Here is a 25,439-nt window from a genome sequence, read left to right as displayed (position 1 = left end):
TTCTTCTTTAGAAAGCCATGGACAAGCCTGGCTGCTGTGTCCCACTTTGGTTACTTGAGCAAAGGTGTATATGGCAGTTATTATTGTGGGGAAGGAAAGATGGATGTAATACTAGAAGGCATGAAGTTGGGCAGGTCCCTAGACCATGCTTATCTTCTCTATAAATTGTGATCATCCCTACCTCTGAGATCTATAACTGTGCCTCCCATTGTGCTTGGCCCAGGAGACCTTTTCATGCAGTGTTATCCTTCCTAGTGTTTAGTTGACCTTTCTTAAGTCTGAGATAGAGCTTTTAAGTTTAATTAGGTCCCATTTGTTTATTTTTGTTTTAATTTTGATTACTCTAGGAGACGGATCTAAAAAGATGTTGCTGCGATTTATGCCAGAGAGTGTTCTGCCTATGTTTTCCTCTAAGGGTTTTATAATATCTGGTCTTACATTTAGGTCTTTAATCCATTTTGAGTTTATTTTTGTATGTGGTGTTAGAGAATGTTCTAATTTCATTCTTTACATGTAGCTGTCCAGTTTTCCCAGCACCACTTATTGAAGAGACTGTATCTTCTCCATTGTATATTCTTGTCTCCTTTGAGGAAATCATAAACAAAACAAAAAGACAACCTACAGAATAGGAGAAAATATTTGCAAATGATGCATCCGGCAAGGGATTAATTTCCAAAATATACAAATAGCTCATACAGCTCAATATCAAACAACAAAAAAAACCCAATCAAAAAATGGGCAGAAGACCTAAATAGACATTTCTCTGAAGAAGACATACAGATGGCCAAGAGGCAAATGAAAAAAATGCTCAACATCACTAATTATTAGAGAAATACAGATCAAAATTACAATGAGTTGTAACCTCACTCTGGTCAGAATGGCCATCATCAGAAAGTCTACAAATAATAAATGCTGGAGACGATGTGGAGAAAAAGGAACCCTCCTGCACTGTTGGTGGGAATGTAAATTGGTGCAGTCACTGTGGAGAACAGTATGGAGGTTCCTTAAAAAATCAAAAACAGAGTTACCGTATGATCCTGTAGTCCCACTTCTGGGCATATATCTGGAGAAAACTATAATTCGAAAAGATACATGCACCCCAGTGTTCAGAGCAGCACTATTTACGATAGCCAAGACATGGAAGCAACCTAAATATCCATTGACAGATGAATGGATAAAGATGTGGTACATATATACAATGAAATATTACTCAGCCATTAAAAAAGAACAAAATAATGCCATTTGCAGCAACATGGATGGACCTAGAGATTGTCATACTGAGTGAAGTAAGTCAGACAGAGACAAATATCATATGATGTCCCTTATATGTGGAATCTTAAAAAAAAAAAAAGGAGGGCTTCCCTGGTAGCGCAGTGGTTGAGAGTCTGCCTGCCGATGCAGGGGACACGGGTTCGTGCCCCGGTCCGGGAAGATCCCACATGCCGCGGAGCGGCTGGGCCTGTGAGCCATGGTCACTGGGCCTGCGCGTCCAGAGCCTGTGCTGCACAACGGGAGAGGCCACAACAATAAGAGGCCCGCGTACCGCAAAAAAACCAAAAAACAAAACAAAACAAACAAACAAAAAAAGGATACAAATGAACTTATTTACAAAAGAGAAATAGACCCACAGACATAGAAAACAAATTTTATGGTTACCAAAGGGGAAAGAGCAGGGGGAGGGATAAATTAGGAGGTTGGGATTAACATACACACACTATTATATATAAAACAGATAACCAACAAGGACCTACTGTGTAGCACCAGGAACTATTCTCAATAATTTTGTAATAACCTATAAGAGAAAAGAATCTGAAAAAGACTATACACACACACACACACACACACACACACACACATAGCTGAATCACTGTGCTGTATACCTGAAACTAACACAACATTGTAAATCAACTATACTTCAATTAAAAAAAAAGTCTGAGAAAAAAGGATATACATAAGAGAAGTCTGCATCTTGAAAACTTCTATTTTTTAACTTATTAGCTGGAAAGTGTGAGAAGAGAGAAATAGTTATTAAATGAATAATAATTAGTGAAAACTCACCTTCATTTGGGTTCTGCATTTGGTTATGTAGGTCACAGAGCCTAAGGCAGTGGGAGGGGTCCGGTATCACAGGTGTAGCAGTCTGACACAGTGAGGGTGCTTCATGGGATTTCCTGTCTCTGCCTCACCTGCAATTAACCTAGCACATAATAAACTTCGGCCCAGCAGGATCACATAGCACTGGTGCCTCAGCTGCACACCTGTATGCACAGCAGCAGAGCTGAGCAGCCTCAGCACTGCTGCTGCTCTTTAGTCCATGCCTTGAGGTTTAACTTTTTGAAGTACAAGATGGAGACAGAAAGTGAGAGTAGCCCTTCAGGAGATGACAGTGTCTTTTTGTTGGATTCAGAAGTTATAACCCAGGTGACTGACATTGAAGAGGGCGAAAGAGAAGAACATTTCAGGTAATTATGGAATTTGCTGTCAGTTCTCCCTCTCTCACCTTTGTCCCTCTGTCCACATCCTTCACTTGTGCTCCCCAGCCCTCCCATCCTCTTTGTTTTCATCTCCTTTCCAGTAAGACTTCTTTTCTCTGGGGGAAGGCTTGGAGTTGAAGAGGACAGGTTTCTAGTTGTACGTAGCGCTCTTCATTCCACAGCTTGTCCTGAGCTTGTAGAAGGCATTTTAAATGACTTGTTAGGACACCAGGAAGAGAAGGTGTTAGACAGGTTTTGTAGTAGCAGTTCAGGAATTTCAGGTAGAGACTGAACCACTACCCCTTCGTATATCTGATTTGTACCTAACGTGTGATTTGGATTTGAATCTAATAGATTTTTCTTCTTCTTTTTCTTGGAATATGTTCCTCTCTCTCTCTGTGTGTGTGTGTGTGTGTGTGTGTGTGTGTGTGTATGTATGTATGGCTGCTTTTGTTGCCTTATTCATGTGTATGAAACATTTTGATTAAGTACAAATTAATTGTTTCATGAATCAAAGCCTCTGACCTTATATCTCACTCCCCTTACATCTCCCCTGCCCCCAACCCTAGCAAATCTCTCTTGGTTTGATCTCTAGCTGTAACTTCAAAATTGAAGTGTTTGAGAGTGCCTCCTGATTAAGCAGCTTTCCAAAGTTCCTTTCATTGGTGAAGAAAGAGGTCTCACCCAGCTTGTAGACACAGTGCCATTTGTGTGTTAATTGTGTTGTGCTGTTACAAATTTTAGGAGGCTTTATTCTGGCTTTTCTTTCTCAACAGGGTTAGCAAATTAATTCTTTTGGAGGTATTAAAAAAACCTCGAAGTTTGTACTGCATATTATCACTGTCAGCCACATGGGCAATTAAACGTCTTTTACAGTCTTATCTATGAGTAATTGGGTAGGAGAACAGATCATTATTTTCATCAGATCTTGTCTTTATGTTTAGTGTTCAAAGAGTCTTTCCTTTCTCAAGTTAAAGGATTTCTTTATCCACAGATTTTATTTTTGAAGTCTAGGTTAAATGACAGAAGAGATTGAATATTAGGAACTCTTGATAACCCACATTAAATTTGTTAATCAGTGGTTAAAATGAATAAGAAGTATGTTTTACATTTTAAAGAATAATTCAGTGTTCAAAATATGAAAATGAACTATTTTATTAGCATATGAAATTCTTTTTTTGTGTCAGCCTTCTCATTCTCTCCATAATTTTATTTTAGCCTCTCTTTTTTTAAAAAATATTTATTTATTTGGCTGCTCCAGGTCTTCGTTGCGGCACACGGGATCTTTTAGTTGCAGCATGCAGGCTCTTAGTTGTGGCATGGGGGATCTGGTTCCCTGACCAGGGATTGAACCTGGGCCTTCTGCATTGGGAGCTCGGAGTCTTAACTGCTGGACCACGAGGGAAGTCCCTAGCCTTTCTTATTTGAGTAAGCTACTTCTCTCCCAAGGTGTGCTGATGCTTCACATATTGCATAGTTATGGTCATAAATATGGTCAGTGTGCCATGAACAATTAGTAGGAATGAGGTATTTATTATGTTTGTGTTAAAACTGTTTGGCCTGGTGTTAAAATTGTGGAAGTTATTTTGACATATTTGTCAAAGGAAGAAACAACCTGGACTTTGTTGTTGTGATAGATTTGGTACTGTGATCCTCCATTTACTCGTGAGGCAATAGGAGGCTGTCTGGGATTTTCTTCTGACAGTTCAATTTAAAAGCAAATCTGTGTAAGATTGAGCTTTTCTTTTCCTTAGGGCTATGTGACCACGTTTTCATCCTGAGAAACTGAGCTAGTGCATGCATTGTTTTAGGAAACTGTGATACTTTAGGGCATTTGTCTGTTTACGGTATTATTTCATAGCTGAATGCCACCATGACTCTCCCAAACCAAATATGTCTTTGAGATTTGATCTTATTTTATTTATAAGTGCAACAAAGAGATCAAGGTAAGACCACATTCCATGTAGTGTTTCTCACCTCTTCAGCCGTCAGACATAAGGAAATATGGCAGCAGAGTGCTTGCACAATGTTCACAGTGGCGTTCCAGCTGAAACGCCTTGCAGAAAAAAATGTGTGTGGGTGTCGAAGGTGGTGAGGGGTGGATAGTGGGAGTTGCAGCTGTAACCTTGGGAGAACCAATTATAGATTCAGTGCTGTATATGAGAGTTGTTTCTGTAAAATCAATTTGATAGTTAAACATATATATAGAAAAGTTTTATGTGTTTCTTTAAAACCTGTGCTAATACACATTAACCAAACTGTCATTATGGTTACATACTCATTACTTTCCATGCGTGCACACACACACAATAAGGGCAGAAGATGGAGTGCTCTTCTGTTTCTCTGGATAGCTTCTGAGCTGGGTTTTAAATTCATTCTTAAAAGAATAGCACTGGGGCCTCCCTGGTGGCGCAAGTGGTTGAGAGTCCGCCTGCCGATGCAGGGGATACGGGTTCGTGCCCCGGTCTGGGAGGATCCCATATGCCGCGGAGCGGCTGGGCCTGTGAGCCATGGCCGCTGAGCCTGCGCGTCCGGAGCCTGCGCGTCCGGAGCCTGTGCTCCGCGACGGGGGAGGCCACAACAGTGAGAGGCCCGCATACCGCAAAAAAAAAAAAAAAAAAAAAAATTAAAAAAAGAATAGCACTGTGTCATTTGAGGCACCATGGCTAAGAGGGGGAAGTCATAGCTCCCTGAAGTGTAGGTTTCTGGTGCTGCCAGTCATCCTCTGCTTTGGGAGGAGGTGCTCACAGAGGAGCACTGTGTCCGGTAGCTTTCGGAATAACTTTTATCGTTGGACTTGGTTGGAGTAAGGGGTATCTTTTCTTACGTTATAGCTCTGTGGGAAGTTGGTCAGTCTCCCTTCATGGCAATAGTTCTAACCTGCCTACCACTGACTCACAAATCTCTCATTTTCTGATTTCTAATTTTGTAAAGTTAATATGTATCATACCATTATGGTAAAAGAGTTCTTAGACTAGAATATTTCGAGATCCCCAGAGTCCTTAGAGTAGAATAATCCTTAGGGATCATTAGAAGAATGCTTCTGTAATTATGAAAGGGGAATATAAGGCAGAAAGGAAAAACAAAAATGTTTTCTTTTAAGAGAGAAAAATTTATTTAGGAGTTAAATGCAGTGTACTAAGCCAAATATGATACAGTATATCAGTTATATGTTTATTAATCCTGTAAAGTAGGTATTATTATTTCCTATCTTCCAGATGCAGAAATTGTAGCTCAGAAAACCACATACACCATGTTGTCAGTATATGGTAGAGCAAAATCTTGAACCCCAGTGTAACTGATGTTAAAAGTAAAAGACTTCAGTTTTATAAAAAATTTTGATATATCTGCTGCTAAATGTTATTTTCTAGTAAGTAATAACTTTTAAGAGGCTACAGCTTATATCTCAGTTTTGAAATTCCTTCTTTGAGGAGTTTTTGAGCACCAGTGATGTATAGATTATGCAGCCAACATAAAAGTGAAGTAGTGCATACAGTAATGTGACCTTTTAAAAATATGACCTCAAGGACATCTGGGAATTATTACTAACTCACAATCATGAGAGGTTCTAGTTCTTTGGCATTTGAGAGTAGAAATGTTTATCTTATGATCTTGTTTAATGTTCTCTGGTATCTCATTGGCAGATTCATAGCCTAGTATGTATGACAAACAATGACATATAGTTTGAAATGTTTATGGAGATAATGCATAATTAAACCACATTTCTAGAACTTGTATACCTTTAAAATTTAGAGTCTACAGATGCCCAGATCTCTCAGTCAGATCTTCACTTGTATCTCCATTATAAGACAATTGATTTTAAGTGAGAAGAGAAGCTTCTGATTTTACTTAAAGCAGATAATTTGGTGTACATATTTTAATTTTTTTGCAATGTATTTATTGGTTTATAGCATCATAGAACTAATAATAATGGCTCATGCATTTGATTGGTTGGTTAGTTGCTTGCTTTATTCATTCTCTGCCTTATTTGAAATGAGGCCATGAGTTAGAAGATACTGCAGCAGTCCACATAGGTAACAAGGGCTTGGAATGTGGTATTTCTTCTAGGTTCTTGCGATTCTTTCAGATCTGGGATGGCTATTTTAATGGCTAAATTCCTCTGGAAGCCCATAAAGCTATTTCACCGTTCTCTGCTTTTAATACCCTGACTGTTATTTTGTCCTCTACAGAAATTCCTCATTTTAGGATTCCTAGGATAGAGAGGTAGCATTAACAGCTTACCAGTGACAGATATATCAATGTCACACCCAGGCCTATTTTATACTCTGTGACTTTTCATAGTCATCACACCCTTAATTATCTGTTATGTACAATACCAAAAAAGATGTGTATTTTGCATTAAAAAAAAGATATTTCTATTACTGTGTAACTTTGGAAGTGTGATCTGGAGTATAGTTTAGCCCCTAAAATGTTCTTTCAATATAAAATATAATTATCACCCAATATACTCTCATTAGTGTTAACAAAAATAATAAATTTAATGATAAGCAGGAGAGTCTGATGTGAACATTGCTTAATCTCAGAAAATTTTATTCAGTATTGGAGTCTAGCCATTAGGCTGTCTTTGTAATTAACCATGAAGCATGCTCCTACAAGACTTTCTTGGTATTTCACTAATTAAACTCTTTGGGATGGAATCCAAGGTATGTTTGTATGAGTTTTATGATGTACAAGAAGGGCCTTAGAGCACAGAAACTGTATAAAACTATGTAGAAGTTCCTGGTTATTAAGTTGTTTATTTAAAGTTAAAATTTTAACTTTCTATTTCTCCTTAAGCTTTGGATTCAACTTAACATTAAACCCTTGTAAACATTCAATTGCATGTTCAAACTTAGTAAATGAAAATCCCTGAAACACTTAAAGCTCTGTTTATAAATGTAATATAGTCAATTTCCTTTTTAAAAAAAATACATAAAGTGACAAACCTGGGAAGATTACAATCAGAACAAGTAAAACCTTTCTAGATACTTAATTTTAGAAGTTCTGCTATACTTTTACTTTCCGTTAGTGATTAGCTTCCCTTTTCCATGCTCTCATATGCAGATATGCATTTTCTCTATTATAATTTGCAAATCAAACAGTTTCTTTAACTTAGGTAGGCTGTTTTTTCCCCTCTTGGTGCTCTCTTTTGTTCCCTATTCCCCGTGCTCTCTTTTGTGCCCTATTTCCCTTCCTTTTAAAATAAAGTCTTTAGAATACTTATTTCAGTCCCCTTCTCTCTGGATGAGACTTTTGGTACTCTTCTGTTTAACACCATTCTCCCTTCACCCCCAGGCCTAGTGTTTTGCTGTAATGGTTTACTATTTTTTATCATTCAGTTAGATTCAGTTACATGTGTCGTTGTTTGCTCTTCTTTTTATCATACTACATCTTAATGTATCTGTTCTAGTTCATTTATTATTTGGTTGATATTTTCTTATGTATTTTGTTCAGATAAGTTCTATGAGTGATGTACTCTGATTTCTTGCATATACTCAGTGCTGTTTTTTTTTTTTTTTTTTTGCGGTACGTGGGCCTCTCACTGCTGTGGCCTCTCCTGTTGCAGAGCACAGGCTCCAGACGTGCAGGCTCAGCGGCCATGGCTCATGGGCCCAGCCGCTCCGCAGCATGTGGGATCTTCCCGGACTGGGGCACGAACCCGTGTCCGCTGCATCGGCAGGCGGACTCTCAACCACTGCACCACCAGGGAAGCCCAATGCTGTTTTTTTTTCTTTTCCTTTGTAGGCAACTTATTCTTTCTGAATGCGTGTAGGATTTTCTTTTTATTCGTAGTTATGTGTATTTTGTCATCAAGTCTTCAGCTTGGAGCTCAGTGACTTTCAATCTAGAGATTCAAGTCTTCATATTAGGAAAGATTTTTTAATGTTATCTATTATTAATTTAATGATTACCTCTTTTATCTGTAATAATTTTCTCCTTGTAGAATCTACTTATTGCATATTTGGTCTCCTTATTCTTTTTTTCATGATGTATTTATCTTTACATTTTGATTTTGTGATTTGAGATAATTCTTGTACTTGTTCTTTAGGCCAGGGGTCCCCAACCCCCAGGCCGTGTACCATTAGGTACTGGTCCGTGGCTTGTGAGGAACCAGGCCGCACCGAAGGAGGTGAGCAGGCTGGTGCGCGAGTGAGCAAAGCTTCATCTGCCGCTCCCCACTGTTCACGTTAAGGCCTGAACCATCCCCCCCGCCCCCTCCCCCTGCCCCGTCCCCATCCGTGGAAAAATTGTCTTCCATGAAACTGGTCCCTGGTGCCAAAAAGGTTGGGGACCGCTCTTTAGACCACTGATTTCGTCCTTTTCTTTACTCTTTCAGGTTCAATTTGAGTAGAGAAGTAATTTCTAAGCATTCTTCTTCATGTATAGATATAACATATCCACTGACATAATATTTATACAGTGATAAATTTAGATTATTGTCTTTCTTCAGCTTTGCAGCTTGATTCATTCAATGTACATGTTCTGTTTGTTCTGACTGAACAGAATTGAAGCTTTTACTGCTAAGCTAAATATTGCCCTTCTTTGTTTCCTCCCCCTACACTGTTTTCTCCAGCAGTCCCATGATGTGTATAGCTTCTGCCTTCTCTTAGGTGCAAACACCCACATTAGGAGCCCTAGTCCTCCTAATTGATTGTTAAATTTATTTACAGAGTAATTTTCTAGTTTTGACTAATTCCTTGGGAGCAAGTACCTCTTTTGTTGTGGAGAGAAGTGGGAGTGTAGCCTCCTTGAACCTCTGTTTTTCTCTGCTGGTTTACCAGTCAGTATGATCCCATTTGCTTTTTTGTCTTCCAGAAGTTGATCGAGATTTCTGGCCTGCTGATCCCACCCATATTAATCTCTTAAGGAGTTATTTCCTTTTATTTGGCTTACTGGCTTTTCAGAGACTTGGAGAAGGAGAGCTCTGTTTCTCAACATATATGCAGTCTTGAATTGGAAGTCCACTGGTAGTTATTTTCATGGCTTTTGAGAGGAAACTTCTGAAGGGGGCATTCAGTGAGGCAGAATCTTGGTGTCTGTCACCTAGTCTAGTGGGTCTCCAGAGGTGAGAATGGCTTGTTTTAGTGTCCTCTTCAGGCTGGGAAGTGGGAACTTCTAGGAGAAAATGGTCTATCTCATCTGGAGTGACTGAGATGTGCTAATATATTTCAGTTTTCCCATCTGCAAAATAAGGCTAATAACAGTGTATCAAACAGGAACCAGTTAGAAGATATAATGGAAGAAAAGGTGCCATTTTTAAGAGCACCAAAGAAGATAAAATACTCAGAAATAAACTTAATAAGGAACTCTAAAACCTATATGAATAAATTTTAAAACATCACTGAAGGACATAAAAGATGTTTGGAACAAATGAAAAGATATACCTTGTTCATAACAAAATATTCAACATCATAAAGATGTCAGTTTATTATAAATTTAATGTGATAATAAGAATCCTTGTAAAAACCTAGGTAAATTGGTTTTGAAAGAAACTGACCTTGACCAAATAATTTAGCAAAGAAACTTTGGGGAAAAGAAAAAAGCAAGGATGTTGGATAGAGGATTAGTGTGAGCAGACATTGCTATAAAGTGTCAATAGTTAAAACTTGTGGTACCGGTATGAATAGAGGACATAAGGGAGTAAAATGGAAAGCCTAGAAATACACCCTAATACATAGGAAGATATGGCAAAGATGGCTTCTCAAAAACCAACAGAGACATTATGGTTTTTTTTTAATTAATTTATTTTTGACTGCATTGGGTCTTCATTGCTGTGTGTGGGCTTTCTCTAGTTGCGACAGGTGGGGGCTACTCTTCGTTAAGGTGCGCGGGCTTGGGCTCTAGGCGCATGGGCTTCAGTAGTTGTGTCACGTGGTCTAAGTAGTTGTGGCTCAGGGGCTTAGTTGCTCTGTGGCATGTGGGATCTTCCCAGAACAGGGCTCGAACCTGTGTCCCCTGCATTGGCAAGCAGATTCTTAACCACTGGGCCACCAGCAAAGTATTGAGGAAATACTTTGGGGGAAACTGCATATGCATCTGTGGAAAATAAAACTGGAGATCTGCCTCATACCAGGGATAATTTCCAAATGGTTGAAGATATAATGTATTAAAGGAAACCATGAAATATCCAAAAGAAAACATGGGAAATTAAAAAAAATTGTTTTAAATCAGGAAAGGCATTTTGAACTGACTTAAAATGCAAAAGTCCCCGTAGAGCTCCATCAGCTTCTGGTCCGTCAGGAAGTCTAAGCTCTGCTCTGAGGCTGACGTGGCCGACTGCAGGGAGCTCTGCAACCCTTTGGTACCAGACCACACCCCTTGAACATCTGTGTGGCTGACAGGGTCTTGATGCTGTGGATGGGTGTCAGGCCTGAGCCTCTGAGGTGGGAGAAATGAGTTCAGGACACTGGACCAACAAAGACTTCCTGGCCCCACGTAATATCAGTTGACGAGAGTTCTCCCAGAGATCCCCATCTCAACGCTAAGACCCAGCTCCACTCAACGACAAGCCAGTTCCAATGCTGGACAGCCCATGCCAAACAACCAGCGAGACAGGAATACAACCCCACCCATTAACAGAGAGGCTGCCTAAAATCATAAGAAGTTCACAGACACCCTGAAACAATCCACCGGATGTGGTCCTGCCCACCAGAAAGACAAGATCGAGCCTCACCCACCATAACACAGGCATCAGTCCCCTCCACCAAGAAGCCTACACAAGCCACTGAAGCAACCTTACCCACTGGGGGCAGACACCAAAAACAGCGGGAACTACGAATCTGCAGCCTGTGAATGGAGACCCCAAACACAGTAAGTTAAGCAAAATGAGAAGACAGAGAAATACACAGCAGATGAAGGAGCAAGGTAAAAACCCACCAGCCCAAACAAATGAAGAGGAAATAGGCAGTCTACCTGAAAAAGAATTCAGAGTAATGATAGTAAAGATCCAAAATCTTGGAAATAGAATGGAGAAAATACAAGAAACATTTAGCAAGGACCTAGAAGAACTAAAGAGCAAACAAACAAGGATGAACAACACAATGAATGAAATTAAAAATTCTCTAGAAGGAATCAATAGCAGAATAACTGAGGCAGAAGAGCGGGTAAATGACCGGAAAGGTAAAATAGTGGAAATAACTACCACAGAGCAGAATAAAGAAAAAAGAGTGAAAAGAATTGAGGACAGTCTCAGAGAGCTCTGGGACAGCAAAAACGCACCAACATTTGAATTATAGTGGTCCCAGAAGAAGAAGAGAAAAGAAAGGGACTGAGAAAATATTTGAAGAGATTATAGTTGGAAACATCCCTACTATGGGAAAGGAAATAGTCAAGTCCAGGATGTGCAGAGAGTCCCATACAGGAGAAATCCAAGGAGAAACATGCCAAGACACATATTAATCAAACTATCAAAAATTAAATACAAAGAAAAATATTAAAAGCAACAAGGGAAAAGCAACAAATAACATACAAGGGAATCCCCATAAGGTTAACAGCTGATCTTTCAGCAGAAACTCTGCAAGCCAGAAGGGACTGGCAGGACATATTTAAAGTGATGAAAGGGAAAAACCTAGAACCAAGATTACCCAGCAAGGATCTCATTCAGATTTGACAGAGAAATTAAAACCTTAAAAGACAAACAAAAGCTAAGAGAATTCAGCACCACCAGGCCAGCTTTACAACAAATGCTAAGTAAAGGAATTTCTCTAGGCAGCAAACACAAGAGAAGGAAAAGACCTACAATAACAAACCCAAAACAATTAAGAAAATGGTGATAGGAATACACATATCGATAATTACCTTAAATGTAAATTGATTAAATTTACTCCAATCAAAAGACACAGACTGACTGAATGGATACAAAACAAGACCCATATATATGCTGTCTACAAGAGACCCACTTCAAACCTAGGGACACATACAGACTGAAAGTGAGGGGATGGAAAAAGATATTCCATGCAAATGGAAATTAAAAGAAAGCTGCGTTAGCAATTCTCATATCAGACAAAATAGACTTTAAAATAAAGACTATTGCCAGAGGCAAAGAAGGACACTACATAATGTTCAAGGGATCAATCCAAGAAGAAGATATAACAATTGTAAATATTTATGCACCCAGCATAGGAGCATCTCAATACATAAGGCAAATGCTAACAGCCATAAAAGGGGAAATCGACAGTAACACAATAATAGTAGGGGGCTTTAACACCCCACTTTCACCAATGGACATATCAACCAAAATGAAAATAAATAAGGAAACAAAAGCTTTAAATGACACATTAAACAAGATGGTCTTAATTGATATTTATAGGACATTCCATCCAAAAACAACACAATACACTTTCTTCTCAAGTGCTCATGGAACATTCTCCAGGATAGATCATATCATGGGTCACAAATCAGCCTTGGTAAATTTAAGAAAACTGAAATCGTATTTTTTCTAACACAACACTATGAGACTAGATATCAATTACAGGAAAAAAATCTGTAAAAAATACAAACACATTGAGGCTAAGCAATACACTGCTAAGTAACCAACAGATCACCAAAGAAATCAAAGAGGAAACCAAAAAATACCTAGAAACAAATGGCAATGAAAACACGATGACCCAAAACCTATGGGATGCAGCAAAAGCAGTTCTAAGAGGGAAGCTATAGCAATACAAACCTACCTCAAGAAACAAGAAACATCTCAAATAAACAACCTAACTTTACACCTAAAGCAATTACACAAAGAAGAACAAAAATACCCAAAAGTTAGCAGAAGGAAAGAAATCATAAAAATCAGATCAGAAATAAATGAAAAAGAAATGAAGGAAATGATAGCAAAGATCAGTACAACTAAAAGCTGGTTCTCTGAGAAGATAAACAAAATTGATAAACCAGCAGCCAGACTCATCAAGACAAAAAGGGAGAAGGTTCAAATCAACAGAATTAGAAATGATAAAGCAGAAGTAACAAGTGACACTGCAGAAATACAAAGGATCATAAGAGAGTACCACAATCAACTCTATGCCAATAAAATGGACAACCTGGAAGAGTTGGACAAATTCTTAGAAAAGCACAACCTTCTGAGACTGAACCAGGAAGAAATAGAAAATACAAACAGTCACAAGCACTGAAATTGAAACTGTGACTGAAAATCTTCCAACAAACAAAAGCCCAGGACCAGATGGCTTCACAGACGAATTCTATTAAACACTTAGAGAAGAGCTAATCCCTATCCTTCTCAAACTCTTCCAAAATATAGCAAAGGGAGGAACACTCCCAAACTCATTCTACAAGACTACCATCACCCTGATACCAAAACCAGACAAAGATGTCACAAAAGAAGAAAACTCCAGGCCAATATCACTGATGAACATAGACTCAAAAATCGTCAACAAAATGCGAGCAAACAGAATCCAGAAGCACATTAAAAGGATCACACACCATGGTCAAGTGGGGTTTATCCCAGGAATGCAAGGATTCTTCAATATATGCAAATCAATCAATGTGATACACCATATTAACAAATTGAAGGATTAAAAACCATATGATAATCTCAATAGATGCAGAAAAAGCCTTCGCAAAATCCAGCAACCATTTGTGATAAAAACCCTCCAGAAAGTAGGCATAGAGGGAACTTACCTCAACATAATAAAGGCCATATATGACAAACTCAGAGCCAGTGTCGTTCTGAATGGTGAAAAACCATTTCCACTAAGATCAGGAACAAGACAAGATTTTCCATCTCACTGCTGTTGTTCAACATAGTTTTGGAAGTTTTAGCCCCAGCAATCAGAGACAAAAAAGAAATAAAAGGAATCCAAATTGGAAAATAAGAAGTAAAAGTGTCACTGTTTGTGGATGACATGATACTATACATAGAGAACCCTAAAGGTGCTACCAGAAAACTACATAGAGAACCCTAAAGATGCTACCAGAAAACTACTAGAGCTAATCAATGAATTTGGTAAAGTAGCAGGATACAAAATTAATGCACAGAAATCTCTTGCATTCCTATACTCTAATGATGAAATATCTGAAAGAAATTAAGGAAACACTCCCATTTACCGTTGCAATGAAAAAAAAATACCTAGGAATAAACCTACCTAAGGAGATAGAAGACTTGTATGCAGAAAACTATGACACTGATGAAAGAAATTAAAAATGATACAGACAGATGTAGAGATATATCATGTTCTTGGATCAGAAGAATCAACACTGTGAAGATGACTATACTACCCAAAGCAATCTACAGATTCAGTGCAATCCCTATCAGACTACCAATGGCATTTTTCACAGAATTAAACAAAAAATTTCACAATTAGTATAGAATCATAAAAGACCCTGAATAGCCAAAGCAATCTTGAGAAAGCAAAATGGAGCTGGAGGAATCAAGCTCCGTGACTTCAGATTAGACTACAGAGCTACAGTAATCAAGACAGTATGGTACTGGCACAAAAACAGAAATATAGATCAATGGAAGAGGATAGAAAGCCCAGAGATAAACCTATGCACATATGGTCACCTTATCTTTGGTAAAGGAGGCAAGAATATACAATGGAGAAAAGACAGCCTCCTTAATAAGTGGTGCTCGGAAAACTGGACAGCTACATGTGAAAGAATGAAATTAGAACACTTCCTAATGCCATACATAAAAATAAACTCAAAATGGATTAAAGACCTAAATGTTAGGCCAGACACTATAAAACTCTTAGAGGAAAACATAGGCAGAATACTCTATGACATAAATCACAGCAAGATCCTTTTTGACCCACCTCCTAGAGAAATGGAAATAAAAACAAAGATAAACAAATGGGACCTAATGGAACTTAAAAGCTTTTGCACAGCAAAGGAAACCATAAACAAGACAAAAAGACAACCCTCAGAATGGGAGAAAATATTTGCAAAGGAATTAATGGACAAAGGATTAATCTCCAAAATATACAAGCATCTAATGCAGCTCAACATCAAGAAAACAGCGCAATCCAAAAATGGGCAGAAGACCTAAATAGACATTTCTCCAAAGAAGTTATACAGATTGACAACAAACACATGAAAGAATGCTCAACATCACTAATCATTAGAGAAATGCAAATCAAAACTACACTGAGGTATCACCTCACACTGGTCAGAATGGCCATCATAAGAAATCTACAAGCAATAAATGCTGGAGAGGGTGTGGAGAAAAGAGAACCCTCTTGCACTGTTGGTGGGAATGTAAATTGATATAGCCACTATGGAGGTTCCTTGAAAAACTAAAAATAGAACTCCCAAACGACCCAGCAATCTCACTACTGGGCATATACCCTGAGAAAACCATAATTCAAAAAGAGTCATGTACCACAGTGTTCATTGCAGCACTATTTACAATAGCCGGGACATGGAAGCAACCTAAGTGTCCATCAACAGATGAATGGATAAAGAAGATGTGGCACATATATACAATGGAATATTACCCATAAAAAGAAATGAGATTGAGTTATTTGTAGTGAGGGGTATGGACCTAGAGTCTGTCATATAGAGTGAAGTAAGTCAGAAAGAGAAAAACAAATACCATATGCTAACACATATATATGGAATCTAAAAAAAAAAAGGTTCTGAAGAACCTAGGGATAGGAGAGGAATAAAGATGCAGACGTAGAGAATGGATTTGAGGACACGGGGAGCAGGAAGGGTAAGTTAGGATGAAGTGAGAGAGTGTCATGGACTTATATATACTACCAAATGTAAAATAGCTCGTGGGAAGCAGCCACAAAGCACAGGGAGATTGGCTTGGTGCTTTCTGTCCACCTAGAGGGGTAGAATAGGGAGGGTGTGAGGGAGATGCAAGAGGGAGGAGATATGGGGATATATGAATATATATCACTGATTCACTTTGTTATTCAGCAGCAACTGACACAACAGTGTATAGCAATTATACTCCAATAAAGATGTTAAAAAAATGCAAAACTCCTAAAAGAAAGGGTTCTGAAATTCAACTACAGAAAATGTAAAACATCTGCATTATAGAAAACAATAAGCAAGGACCAATGACAGCCTTTAAATAATACTTGGAATTCATAATACAAATGAAGGACTAATCTCTTTAGTATATAAAGAACTAAAAAGATATAAGAAAAAGACCAAGAACCCAACAGAAAAGTGGGCTAGTGTATAAAAAGAATTTTTTTTTTTTTTTTTTTTTTTTGCGGTACACGGGCCTCTCACTGTTGTGGCCTCTCCCGTTGTGGAGCACAGGCTCCGGACGTGCAGGCTCAGCGGCCATGGCTCATGGGTCCAGCCGCTCCGCGGCATGTGGGATCCCCCCGGACCGGGGCACGAACCCGTGTCCCCTGCATTGGCAGGCGGACTCCCAACCACTGCGCCACCAGGGAAGCCCTAAAAAGAATTTTTTACACTGTATTGTATTTGTCGTTCAGGTATACGTGAACATATATAAAAATGACATTTACAAATTTGTAGCATAGTTAGTAATAGCAAAAGTTTGGAAATAATTCAAGAATTCATTAGTAGGGGATTGTTTCAATAAATTATGGAATATCTACACAGTGGACTGTTACACAGTTGTAAAAACAGTGAAGAAGCTCTTTGTATACTGATATGGAAAGTTCTGCAGGAAATATTAGAGAACTGCACAACAGTGTGTAAACATACTTTTTATGTAAAAAGTGGGGTGGAGATGGAGGAATAAAACTGTTCTAATTTTTTACGCAAAGAGTAGCATATTTACACATTGCTTTTTTACTTTGCTTTTTGTGGGTATATTCTTTAATATATATGCAAAAATTACATAAGTAAATATATATATTCATAAAGTCTGGAAGAGTATATAAAGTGGGAAATTTAACGGGTAGGAATTGGGCAGACTGGAGACAGGAAAGGGAGGAAGATTTTTCAGTATATACATTTTGATACTCTTTTCATTTTTGGCATGATAAAGTTATACCTGCTAAGAATTATAGTATATCAGGCATTTTCAGTTGGAAATCACTAGGACTCGATTCCTCTGCCTTCAGTAAACCTCCATTCTGTTTTCACCACCAACATAGCTAACCCTGTTATGTTAGAAGTTCAGTTTCCTTATTTTCTGGGAATTCTAGGAATATTAGACATTTGTAAGCACTTAATAATCTGTATAAACGAACCAGAACAGAGCTCCAATATTTTAAGGTGCTTTATAATCTAATTTATTAATATCCTCTGAAGGTAGGAAAATATATTACTGTCTATGATGACAGGTAATAACTCTTATCATTTACAGACACACACAGCCACCTTGTAGCTTCAGTTTTACAACTTAAACAGAGAACACCAAACTCACCAGTTTAGGTATATCTCAACGAGATGTTCTCTTCAGTAGAATTTAAATATATTCTTTCACAAACAGACAGACATAAATAGACTAAAACCCATTTCTCTGACAGAGAATAGGCGCCTTTCTCTATCTGTCAAATATCACCACATGGTCAGACCGTAAGAAAACTTCCCAGTCATTCCCTATACCAATGGGGAGTAACTCACTGGCCACCAGTGTCACAGAACCAGACCCAGCTGGGCAAAGAACCAGAAACAAACAAAAAACAAAGATTGGGGGATAAAAGGAAAGAAGTTCTATTGCTGCTTGGAATTCACTCCGGGGATCAAGGGAAGATATCCCTGGGAGCAAGCAGTCCCTTAGGCGATGTGTCACTTGGGCTTCTCTGTGGAACTTCAACTCCGTCAAGTATGATTTTTCATGTTATGAACAAGAAGCTCATAAAATATAAAGTGAGTGTGTGTCAGAGATTCAAATAATTTTGTAATTAGGGAAGCAGCAAGATGGTAAGGCTAGTTCCCACAATTTGAAGAAAGTGTTGTTCTCTGTTCTTTTTCCTTTTGATTGAAAATATCCAAGTTCAAGTCTGGAGATGTTTTACACAAAACTCTTGTAAATATAGCATTAGATTCTTTAGGTTTTATGGTTAGTAATCTTAACACTGTCCTTTCTGTTAGATATGCAGCTATAATTAATCACTTTAAGGGTAAAATTTGTCTATAATTTTAAAAGCATAGAAGAAAATAGTCTATTAAATAGATACTAAGTTTTTGTGGAGTTGATTCATTGTTATATGACACAAAATGTATATAAACAATTTTTATACATTTTATGATAATGTGTAACATTTGCCAGTAAATTTTTTTTTTAAAGAAGATGTTGGGGGTAGGAGTTCATTAATTAATTAATTTATTTTTGCTGTGTTGGGTCTTTGTTTCTGTGCAAGGGCTTTCTCTAGTTGTGGCGAGCGGGGGCCACTCTTCCTTGTGGTGCGCGGGCCTCTCACTATGGCAGCCTCTCCTGTTGCGGAGCACAGGCTCCAGACGCGCAGGCTCAGTAGTTGTGGCTCACAGGCCTAGTTGCTCCGTGCCATGTGGGATCCTCCCAGACCAGGGCTCGAATCCGTGTCCCCTGCATTAGCAGGCAGATTCTCAACCACTGCGCCACCAGGGAAGCCCCCTACCAATAAATTTTTATTTTATACTTTTTTAAGGTATAACTTGCGTATAAAGTCCACAGATCAGAAGAATGGAGCTTGAAGAACTTATAGAAATGTATACATTCATATACTCACAACACAATCAAATATGAATTATTCTCAGCAACCTACAAGACCCTTGCCCCTCCTATTCAGTACCTCTCCCAAAGGTAACCATTCTGACTTCTGTCACAATAGATCAGTTTTGCCTGGCCTCTTAATACTACTCTTCTGTGTAGTATTATATGGAAGATAGTACAAATTATTTATCGTATTTTTGGTGGGATTTTTTTGGTCTTAACAAATAATTGTATGCTACTGGTATATATAAATACATTCTATTTTTGCATTTGACCTTATATTCTGTGATCTTGCTAAATGATCTTATTTATTCGGATTGTTTTTAGAGTCTATTAGATTGTTTACATACTGTATCATTTTCAAATAATGAGAATTTTATTTTTTCTGTTCTAATTTTTATACCTCTTTTTATTTTCCTTACCTTTTAAAATAAAACTGATTAAGAGGGACTTCCCTGGTGGCGCAGTCATTAAGAATCCACCTCCAGTGCAGGGGACATGGGTTCGAGCCCTGGTCCGGGAAGATCCTACATTTCGTGGAGCAGCTAATCCCATGCGCCACAACTACTGAGCCTGCGCTCTAGAGCCCGTGAGTCACAACTACTGTAGCCCACGTGCCTAGAGCTCATGCTCTGCAACAAGAGAAGCTGCTGCAATGAGAAGCCTGCACACCGCAACAAAGATAGCCCCTGCTCTCCGCAACTATAGAAAGCCTGCGCGCAGCAACAAAGACCCAACACAGCCAAAAATAAATAAATTAAAAAAATTGATTAAGATCTCAAGGACAATGTTGAATAGAAGACATTCTTGTCTTGTTCATGCCCATTTTGACCATGCATGTCAGCGGGAAAGCATCAGTTTTACCATTAAGTGTGATGCTAGGTGTGTGTGTTTGTGTGTGTTTTAATAATCCTCATCAAAACATACATGTATTTAAAAAATCATGAATAAGTATTAAATTTTACCTATTGAAGTTATGTTTTTATTCCTTTACTTTAATGATGTGGTCAGTTTATAGGGATTGATTTTAGAATATTAAAATAATTTGTATTTTGGACTGAAACTCACTTGTTCACTATCCTTTTTGCTAATATTTTGTTTAGGAGTTCTGCAACTATGTTCATGATGTTGAACCATAATTTTTTTTTCTAGTAGTGTCTTTATCAGCTTGTTATGAAGGCTGTCCTGGCCTCATGGAACAGGTTGGTAGGTCTTCCTTTTACTTTTATACTCTGGAAGAATGTATGTAAGGTTGTTATTATTTATTCCTTAAATGTTTGAAAGAATTCACCAATGAATCCATTTGGGCCTGCAGTTTTCGTACAGATTCAATTTCTTTTTTTTTTTTTTTTTTTTGCTGTACGCGGGCCTCTCACTGTTGTGGCCTCTCCCGTTGCGGAGCACAGGCTCCGGACGCGGAGGCTCAGCTGCCATGGCTCACGGGCCCAGCCGCTCCACGGCACGTGGGATCTTCCCGGACCGGGGCACGAACCCGCGTCCCCTGCATCGGCAGGTGGACTCTCAACCACTGCGCCACCAGGGAAGCCCCAGATTCAATTTCTTTAATAGCTATAAGACTATTTAAATCTTTTGTTTCTTGTTTCAGTTTTGATAAGTTGTGTTCTTCAGGGAATTTGTTCATTTAAACTAAATTGTCAGTATATTGGAATAGAGTTGTCGGTAGTATCCTCAGAGTCTTTTTTTTTTTAAGTATTTATTTATTTGGCTGCGGTGGGTCTTAGTTGCGGCACGCAGGATCTTTGTTACCACGTGCAGAATCATCTTAGCGGTATGTGGGATCTTTAGTTTCCCATGCAAACTCTTACTTGCGGCATGTTGGAACTAGTTCCCTGACCAGGGATTGAACCCAGTCCCCCTGCATTGGGAGTGCAGTGTCTTAGCCACTGGACTACCAAGGAAGTCCCTCTCAGAATCTTTTTTAATGTCGGCAGGCTTCTGGCTGTATCTCCATTTTCATTCTTTATATTTGTGTTCCTTGTTTTTTTCTCAATGTTTTTTCCTAGGTGTTGTCCATTTTATTAATCTTCCAAATAATCAACTTTCGGCTTTGATTTCTTCTATTATACACCTGCTTTCTATTTCAATGATTTATTAAATTTTTTTCCTTTCTACTTTTTTGAATTAATTTTCTGTTCTTTTTCTAGATTTTTATGATGGAAGCATAAATCATTTATTTTTCAACTTGTCTTATTTCAGATAATATACACTTAGAGGTGTGAATTTTGCTTCAGTTCAGTTTTATTCTACACATTTTAATGTGTTTATTTTTGTTTTTCAGATCAAAATATTTTCTAATTTCTGTTGTGATTTTGTGTATTTGACTCATGAGTTATTCAGAATTTTGTTTCTTAATTTCCAAACATTCGGGAGAATTTTTAGTTATCTTTTCAGTAACTGATTTTTTAAAAAAATAAATTTATTTATTTATTTTTGGTTGCGTTGGGTCTTCGTTGCTGCATGCGGGCTTTCTCTAGTTGCGGAGAGCAGGGGCTACTCTTCGATGTGGTGTGAGGCTTCTCATTATGTTGACTTCTCTTGTTGTGGAGCATGGGCTCTAGGCACGCGGGCTTCAGTATTGTGGCACACAAGCTCAGTAGTTGTGGCTTATGGGCTGTAGAGGGCAGGATCAATAGTTGTGGTGCATGGGCTTAGTTGCTCCATGGCATGTGGGATCTTCCCAGACAAGGGCTCGAACCATGTCCCCTGCATTGACAGGCGGATTCTTAACCACTGCGCCACCAGGGAAGTCCTTTTCAGTAATTGATTTTTAGTGTAATGCTCTGGTGGTCACAAAACACTTTGTTCATGATTTAAATTTTTTGTATTTGTTGAGACCACTTCATGGTCTAGCATATGGTCTTTTTGTAAATGTTTTATATACACTTGTAAAGAATGTATATTCTGTAGTTGTTGGGTTTAATGTTCTAGTTCAGGTTGGAAAATTGGGTTGTTCAAATCTCCTATATACTTACATTTTTTTCTTTTCTCTTGCTTATTCTATCAGTTACTGAGAAACGTTTGTTAAAATCTACACCTGTAAGGTGGATACAGCTATTTTCCTTTTAGTTCTTTCAGATTTTGCCTTATGTATTTTGAAGCTATGTTATTTGTTGCATATGGATTTTATTATTATTTTACTCTGTTGATTTGACACTTTTATCATCATGAAATGTCCCCCTTTACCTATTTTTAATTAGAATTTTTAGTCCATTTACTTTTTTATTGAGATATAATTTACATGCCATAAAATTCACTCTTTTTTTTTTTTTTTTTTTGCGGTACGCGGGCTTCTCACCGCTGTGGCCCCTGCCGTTGCGGAGCACAGGCTCCAGACGCGCAGGCTCAGCGGCCATGGCCCACGGGCCCAGCCGCTCTGCGGCATGTGGGATCTTCCCGGACCAGGGCACGAACCTGCGTCCCCTGCATCGGCAGGCGGACTCTCAACCACTGCGCCACCAGGGAAGCCCAATTCACTCTTTTAAAGTATACGATTATGTGGTTGTTAGTATATTTTCAAACTTGCACAAACACCACCACTACCTAATTCTTGAACATTTCAGAAAGAAATCTCTTATTCATTGGTAGCAACTCTCCATTTGGTCCTCCCTCAAGCCCCTGGTAACCACCAGTATACTTCCTGTCTCTGTGAATTTGATTATTCTGGATATTTTGTATATATGGAATCATACAATCTGTGGTCTTTTGTGTGTGACTTCTTTCATTAAGCATAATGCTTTTACTTTTCATCCATGTGGTAACATGGATTAGCACTTCATTCTTTTTTTAATGGCCAAATATTATTTTACTGTATGAATCTGGTAAATTTTTTGATTCATTTTTCAGTTGATGCTTGTTTCTAGTTTTTGGCTATTATGAATACTATTGGTATGCATATTTATGTAAAAGTTCTTGGTGGTCATATGCTTTTATTTCTCTTGGTTAAATACCTAGGAGTGGAATTGATGGCTTAGACAGTTTTTCTATGTTTAATATCTTGAGAAACTGCCAAACTATTTTCTGTAGTGACTGTACCATTTAAATTCCTACCAGTAATGAATGAGGGTTACAGTTTCTACACATGTTTGCTAACTAGTCCAGTCGTCTTAAAAATTATTAATAATATCCTTGGACTGCCGTTTACCATCTTGATATTTATTTATTTGCCTTGTTTATTCTTTGTGCCTTTATTCTTCCTTTACTGCTTTCTTTGGGATTAAACAAGTATGTTTTATTTTTCAAAATTTTCTCCTCTATTAGCTTTTTAGTTGTACATTTATTGTTCTTTTAGTGGTTACCATAGGGATTATAACATATATCTGCAGAATGTTGCATTCTTCTCTAAAATAGAATTTATTTCACTTCCCAACCAATAGAGGATTCCTAAACTGTTTGGCTGCATGTACCCCTCCTATCCTTTGTGCTTTTTTATGTCTATTATGAACCTCGTAGGACATTATTTTTGTGTTAACATCCGCTTTTACATCAATATTTATTTATGTTTCCCCACTTTTTGTGCTCATCATGCATTTCTGTAGATCTGGATCAGTTTCTTTTGGTCGGAAGAACTCTACTATTTCTTTTATTGAAAGTCTTCTGATAATAAATTCTTTCAGCTTTTGTTTGAAAATAAGTTATTTTACCTAATTTATTAGTGGATAGTTTTGTGAGGCAGAGGGTTCTATGTTGGCAATATTTTCCCTTTTACAATGCTGAAGATTTACCCTATTATCATTTCCATTGAAATGTCCTCACATTGTTATCATTGCTCCTTTGAAGTCAATTTGTCTTTTATTTTCTGGCTGCTTTTAAGAATTTCTCTTAGTAATTTTTTTTTTTTTAGCAGTTTGAGTGTAATATAGGTGTTTATTTTTTTAAATCCTGCTTGAGATTTGTAAGGTTCATTTGATCTGTAGTTTGATGACTGTCATCAGTTTTGAAAATTTTCAGCCTTCATTTTTAAAACATTGCTTTTGTTTCTTTTTTAAATTCATGTGTCTTATTTCTGAGTTGTGAATTTAGACATATTTGAGGCCTTTTTTGCATATTTTATGTATTTCTGTCACTTTTTTCTTAATGTGCTTCCATGTGGATATTTTATACTGAACTGTCTTCCAGTTCACTAATCCTCTCTTTAGTCATGTTCGTTGTTCTATTAAACTGATCCAGTGGGTTCTTAATTTCAGATATGGTATTTTTCAGTTTTAGGATGAACATTTTGTTGTTTTTCATAGATTCCAATTTTCTGTTGAAATTCTTCATCTTTTCATCTATTTCTTTCATTTTATTGAACATTAATGATAAATGTTTTTAACAACTTGATAAAAATGTAGCTGAATTTTTCTTATCAAGTTGTATATTACTCTTCTCCCTATGCTTTGTCCTAGGCAAGTAATTGTTTGTAATTCATCTCATCTTGGAGATTCTTGTTTTACGTTAGAGTATAGGCTAGTTGGTTGCCTGGAGACCTCAGTTTTCTGATGGATCCAAAAGAAGTCATGATTTCATAGATTATCTGCTTTTTCCTCTTGTTAGGCTGGGAGCGATGCTCTTTACAGCTTTCTGCATTGTAAACAGAAGCTAGAAATCCATGATAGCAATTTTAAAGTCCTTTTCTGATAATTCTAGAATCTGAATGAAATGTGAGTCTTTTTCTGTTTTGACAATTTATTCCCAATGTTTATTCATTTGTTCCTGTTTATTATTATTATTATTAATTTTGGGGGCATTCCTTGTCATGTTTATTGGATGCCACACAAGGTGGATGAGAAATTTGCAGAGGGTCTATAGGATGTTATTTTCCTCTGAGGACAGTTAATTTTTCTTCTGGCAGTTCTGATCATGTCAAGCCTTGATTTTAAGCTCCGTTAGAGCTTGTTTATTCCTATTTTGATCTTACTCCCAAGGCATGACTTTTCTGGAGTCTCCGTTGAGAGCCCAGCGCTTTTCTTTTCAGTACTCCTCTATCTTGGCAGTGCTTGCCTGCCAATCTCCATCTCCTCAGCATGGCTGGGCTGTTGAAATATCTGCTTGGCTTTTTGTTGCCCATCAGCTATTTTTTGATAGGTTTCTTGGCATCTTGTCCTATATACTTATGTAAGCTTAGGAATCAGTTAACAATTTGAGGGGAATTTTCATGTAGATTTTTAGGCTCCTTCTATATAGGTCTTTTGGGGGGCATTTTTCACTCTGGAGCCTCCTCTGCTTTGGCAACCCCAGTCTCCAGGCTCTGCCTTCTCAGCCCAGTTAAGGTACAGCAGTGTGCTTGGGCCCTATTTCTCATCGTTGGTCTAGAAAATCTCTTATACCAAAGAATGATTAAATGTGGAATTTGCTTCATGGGCTCCCCTGCTCTCCAAGGATGTAGC

At 37.9% G+C, this 25,439-nt stretch overlaps 1 protein-coding gene across 3 annotated transcripts in view; it reads left to right on the top strand.

Moving 5' to 3' along the window:
• ARHGAP32 (Rho GTPase activating protein 32) overlaps positions 1–25,439 on the top strand; it is a 267,544-nt gene that overhangs the window by 88,197 nt on the left and 153,908 nt on the right. The gene's annotated exons all lie outside the window — the stretch shown is intronic.

Source organism: Mesoplodon densirostris, chromosome 7, assembly GCF_025265405.1.
Source record: "Mesoplodon densirostris isolate mMesDen1 chromosome 7, mMesDen1 primary haplotype, whole genome shotgun sequence".
NCBI classification, from domain to species: Eukaryota; Metazoa; Chordata; class Mammalia; order Artiodactyla; family Ziphiidae; genus Mesoplodon; species Mesoplodon densirostris.
The sequence above is the reverse complement of the archived record's forward strand: the minus strand, read 5'-3'. Positions and strand labels throughout refer to the sequence as shown.